Source organism: Triticum dicoccoides, chromosome 5B (genome assembly GCF_002162155.2).
Source record: "Triticum dicoccoides isolate Atlit2015 ecotype Zavitan chromosome 5B, WEW_v2.0, whole genome shotgun sequence".
Taxonomy (NCBI): domain Eukaryota; kingdom Viridiplantae; phylum Streptophyta; class Magnoliopsida; order Poales; family Poaceae; genus Triticum; species Triticum dicoccoides.
Genome location: NC_041389.1, coordinates 648,602,833 through 648,608,958, shown reverse-complemented (window position 1 = coordinate 648,608,958; position 6,126 = coordinate 648,602,833).

Below are 6,126 nucleotides of genomic sequence, written 5' to 3'. Positions count from 1 at the left end.
TGTGACGCTACTGATCCTTTTATTATACACGATAATGAAAAGTCCCCGTGTTCGTCATCAACTGTACGTACAAAAGAGTTTCCGTCTATGCCCCGAACCCCGCAGAATGCTGATATTTCTGATGAGTGTATGGGTGGTTTGTCACCAACAAAGTCTGAAGACATGTCTGAGAGTTTCCCGGCAAAGAGCAACATAGGTAATGGTGAAGGCAGTCAGGACAATGAAGGTAAACGCAAACGAAATCCGTCGAAATATTGTCAATCCCCGTACGACCTTCTCATTACCCGCAAGAAACGTGTTAAAAAAAGTAAGTCAAGTACTACTTTATAATTCATTCATGCGTTACGTAATTTTTTTATTATTTTTAACAACTGTAACTGCATTGTTTTAGATCTGTTTGCATCGTCACCATATTCAATTCTGGCAAGTACTCTTAATATGACTCCGGATCACATAGAGGCAGCTAGAGTTTTTGTTGAGACTCTCGCATCGACAAAGAAGCATGCACACCGAACCGTGGTTAATATGCCGCCACCAGATGGGGACATATGCACGCCAGCTCTGCTTCACGATGTCCTGAAGTTTAAATGGTTGAATGGCGCTGTAAGTATGACTTTGGTTTTAACAAGACTCTCATTTCAACTTCACAAGTTGATAGAAATTTTTTATTTATGTATGCAGATAATCAATGCATATTGTAAACACCTACAACACCGTGATTTCTCTGACCGTTTCATATCAACAACGTGGTTCCCAAAATTTATGTTGGGTAGGGCTAGGGGAAAGACCAAGTCAATTAATGATTTAGAATCAGAACAAGTTACAAAGAAAGCAAAAGTCGTCGCAAGAGTAATGGATGAGTATTTCAGACGGGACAAGGTATTTCTTTCATATTTTTTTTTTGTTATTCATTACTATTTAATTGCGCTAACATCATTTGATTACTATATAAGCGTATTTTCCTATGCACGTTAATGATAATCATTGGATAACCATAGTGATGCACATCGTCAAGGAGGAGTTTCAAGTTCTTGACTCAAATTCTAAAGGCGCAATTAGCCAAAGAATTCGCAATATGATTGGCACCCTGGTACGCTAAAATTTTTACACTCGCATTCAGAAAATTATTGAGTCATACATTAAATTCTGGTTTGTTAATTTCTTTCAGAGAGCTGAAATATCTAAGGATGTTATGGAGGCCAACTCTATTCTTGAATCAAAAAAATTTCCAGATGTCTCATCGTGGCCAATTAATGAGTATAAAATGCCGGCACAACATGATGAGTAAGTTAAATGAGTACAAGAAAGTGGATGCTATATCCTATGCTGATCACACATGTTTATTGCAGAGTGTCTTGTGGACTTTTTGTGATGTGGTGCATAAAATACTGGGACGGAGATCGCTGGACACATGAATTTGACCAGCAAGAGATTAATGAGTCAAGGCCACGTATTGTCGCGGAAATCATTTTTTCTGAGGTCAACAGATTAGAGAAAGTGAAGATGAAAATTGTTAAAATCATGGAGAAGGAGTAGGTATTAGCATTGGTAGGGTTTTTGTCCGTAGAAGGTTTCCCTACCGTTGTTGGATACTTTGATCAATTGTAATGCGACATGGCACTGGGATAGATTTCCACAATTTTCCACGTTTTATTTATTGCTTTCGTGAGACACTACACATTTAAATGCGTGTGGGCAAATAATATTTTTCTGTCCTAAAATGTATCAGTTTGCCTCTGCAATATTACGGGCATGTTTTAGCCGCCACACTTTGCTGTAGAAATTTGCCCCTAAATGTAGTGTTGTTGTTGTTCCTACTCGTGGCGGTCATTTTTTATTAAAAAATATGCCCGCCGTCCTGAGTTGGTGCGGTGTGGATAAAACCTGCACAATATCCCACGTCGATTCTGGTGGCAGCAGCGGCGCTGGATCCGACGAATATTCCAGGCCGTGCGGTGGCCGCCCGCTGAGGCAGTTGCGGGCCCGCGCACTCCAGCTAGTGCGGGCTGGCGCCATTGGCAGTGCGCCACGCACGGGTCTGCTGGCGCAGCACCCGGCCGACCGACAGGCGCGCACGTCTCGTCCCGCCCCAGCCAGCGGGCACATGCAACGATCCCGAGGGGGAATATGGCGATCTGTCGGCCCATAAACGACGCGCGTTGGGCGCGTCGGGCCGATCCTATTCGTGCGCGTTCTGCCGAGTAGGTTTAGTCCCACCTCGCCCGCGGAGAGACGCGCCGACCGGTTAACATACCCGCGTCTTCGCCTTCTCACAAGCTCGCTACAGAATATTAATGAATGCCCTGCTGTGCGCCGTGGCCTCCAGGCCCTCCACGCTCGCGGCCAGAAGGCGTTGTAGTTTACTGTCCGTGCGCGCAGCCGGCCACGGCTGTTTTTTTCTTAAAAATTGTCACATACATTAAATTTTAAAAATGTTCATAACTTGACTAAGCCATGACAGCAGTAACACATTCATACAAATATAATAAGTTTCACACATAAAAATATAAATCGCATGTCCTCATATAAATCGCATGTCTCATAACATTGAACAAGGTGGCATAAATATTAACTCAAAGTGCCATGTCTATTATTGTTAAACAAATAAACTGAAAGTGGTAATGACTTTCATCGAACAAGGTGGTTTAAAGAATAAACTCAAAGTGCCATGTCTCTTATTCTTAAACAAATAAATTAAAATTGCCACTGCCTTCAATTGATTATGAATACTTCATCTTTATGCCCAGTTCTCTTTATGCCCGGTTCCTACATAACAAATTGTAAAGAACTCATCAGACAATTGTGAAGAGAGAACCAAAAAATAATTAAAATTATGGAAAACTTACTTTTCATTCTCAGGGCACGTTTGCCGTCTATGGCCCTCTCTCTTACAAACGCCACAAAGAGGACCGGGTTTTTTCTCAGAAAATGATATTGGTCTTCCATTTTTTGTAACATTTGGATCTTTCTTTGCCCGCCCTGTCCTGCTCTGTTTAGGGGCGCCCTTCGTGGAAACTTTCACGGGATCGCCTATGACATCAACATGTTGTTCCGGCTAACGTGGCTCCTCATGCACATTTCTTGTACTACCAACGGCATCATCACCAGGGACCTTTTTCTTCGCTATTATATTCTGCAGACACTGCATCAACTCATCATAGACAAATGGATCATTTGAAGCAACATGAAAAGCTTCAGCTCCTGTTATACTGAGTTGACTATAGCGAGCACGCTGCTCTGCCCCTGTCCAACCCCAGCCAAACAAGTCACTCTTTCGCTGTGCAGGCAGCCCACCTCTCGCAACTTTTGACATCCTCTTAAAGATGCAACACTTAGGTATTTTAGATATTTTGAGATGAACCAACACATACAGAATGTGTTTGCAAGGCAATCCTTTCCGAAGCATTCGTCCACAACTGCAGTCTATCGCATTCTCAGAGTTTTCAGCTCGATAATTCACGCTGAACTGAAATTTCTGGTTATTCCTCCATGTCACGATGAAGGTGTGGCAGTCAACTCCCACTAGGGTCTCAAAAATCTCAAGCTCTCCCATCTTCTTCAGATCTTGTTGAAGAATATAAAAATTGGAATGAGTGAATACTTTGGCGGCATGCTTCTCAATATCCTTATATTCTGTGACTGATGGTGGCAATGACTGATTTGAAACACAGTCATCATGCGCCTCGTTCTCACGTAGTCGGGCTATGCAATTCTCATAATGCACAACTAGGTCAACAATAGTCATACCGCCGTCCAAGTGCAGGTGAAGACAAGAGTTAAGACTTTCACTCCTCTGATTACCGCGCATACCCAGAAAAAAACCATCTGACAGATATGATGCTGCCCACAGAGTCCTCTTCCTCTACATCCTACTCAACCACTCTTCTGTTTTATCAGTCTTCCATTTACGAACGAAAGCGTGCCATCTCGCCTCAAAGTTGGCTGGAGAGGTGGAGTAGTACAAGAGTGCCCTGAACTCACTTAGCGATTTGTAATTAAGGTGCTTCTGCATGTTTTTTTCCACGTGCCATGAGCAGAGACGGTGCAACACATCAACCAAAACCAACCGAATAGCTCGTATCATTGCAGCGTCTCCATCTGTGATGATTGACCTTGGCTTTTTCTGACAATTGGCCTTCAGGAATGTCTGGAGCAGCCACACATATGTCGCTTCGATCTCATCGGACACAATGGCACAACCAAAAACTGTGGTGCAACGGTGATTGTTTACACCAACAAAGGGGATGAACGGCATACCGTATCTGTTCATCTTATATGTGCTGTCGAACACCGTGACATCTCCATACAGTTGATAGTCCCGCCGTGACTGTGCATCGCACCAGAACATGCTCTTCAAACGACCCTCCTTATCAAGCACGTACTCAAAGAAAAACTCTGGATCCTTCTCTTTTCTGCTCCTCATAATCCCAATTGCCGTGTTAGCATCACCCTTCGCAATCAACTTTATTTTTTCTCGGCAACATAGGTTGTACACGTCTCATCTCAGAAACCCACACTTATCATACGAGCCATACCTGCTAATGAAGTTGTCAACGATGATATGCTTTCTGATCCCAGCTCCTTCCATCGCCAAGATCTCAGCTATCTGGTGATCTCCCATCACTCGATGTGACCGCAGAAATACCACCTCATCTGGTCTAGCCAACAAATGGTTGTGATCATCCATAAAAGCTGCCACGAACCAAACTCCACGTCCTTTGTCCAACTTCACGACTAAATGTGCGCCACACTCGCAACGAGTCTCTGGTCTTAGCCTGCGGGTACGGCCCTCCGGGTTTAAAAATTTACTGCGACGCTTTCCTGCCCTCCAGCAAACGTATCTCCTATACCGAACAGTGGTTGAAAGTCCTTTTCCTCGTTTCACCTTATCTTTTCTGATACTGAATCCACGGTCTTTGGCGTAGTTATTATAGAACATGTGAGCCTCCCATTGTGATGCAAATGTCATACCCATAACCTTCAACTGTGTCTCCAGCGCACGTTGCTGGATTTCAGCTTCCTCAATGTCCATATTAGCTCCATCCTCATGCTCATCTCCATCTTCACCACTCCAACCATCAAAGTTAGCCTACAATATTCCACATAAGCAAGTGTAAGTTGTCATTACCAACTATTTATTATTCAATGACATCTTAAATTTTGGACCCAACCTGGCTTATGTTATCCCCGAAAGATTCAACACCATGATTTTCCTCGTTGTGAACGTCAATATCCTCCTGCACATAAAAAAATCATATGCACGTGTAAGTACCATATGGTTCTTCATCCGACAAAAAGAATGTACAAGACACTTACGTTTTCACTACAAGCACCCTCCTCCTTCTTTTCAAAATCCTCCTTGGGTAAATTATCGTACGACGACCAGGATTCATTGTCGCTGCCATCATCATCATCTTTACTATCATTACCATTCATACGATCAACACTATCGCTACCATCCCACTCACTCGTGTCCAAAAACAGATCTGTAAATCCAGTTTCTTTATCCATTAAATGATCTCTCAACCTACACTGCAATATTATAATAAAAATTGATCTATCAATTTTAAATCAAATTAAATGTACTACGCTCATACAGATGAGAAATTCTTATCTAACAAGAGATTGCACATAATTATTTACAGATTCAATTTTTTTGACGAACTAGAAGGCTTACATGGCATGCACGTGCACTTCGGCCCGCCTGGCGTGGCTGCGAACGGCGAGGACGTTGCCGGAGAGGTTGATCACGGAGTTGCGGGCGGCGACGGCGTCCACGTAGGCCACGTCACCACGACGACTTGCACGGAGGCGACATCACGTACGGCGGGCGACTCGAAGATCTGTCCGCGCCGGCCAGATCCCGGGTGAAGACGGGGAGAAGGCGGCGATCGGCCGAACGGGAAGGCGTTGGAATTGGCAGCGTGATCACGTCTAGATCGGCGGGGAAAGGCGGCTATCGGCGGGTAAGGGCGGCGATCGGCGGGGCGGGGCGATGTTGGAATGGGCCGCATGATCAGCGCAGGTCGTGGGTTTTTTTTCGCGCGACGGCGAAAGGGTAGTTGCGAGCCAGCCGTATCGGCTCGAGCCGTGCGCTCGGCTCTACCTGTATGGGTACGCGCGCCG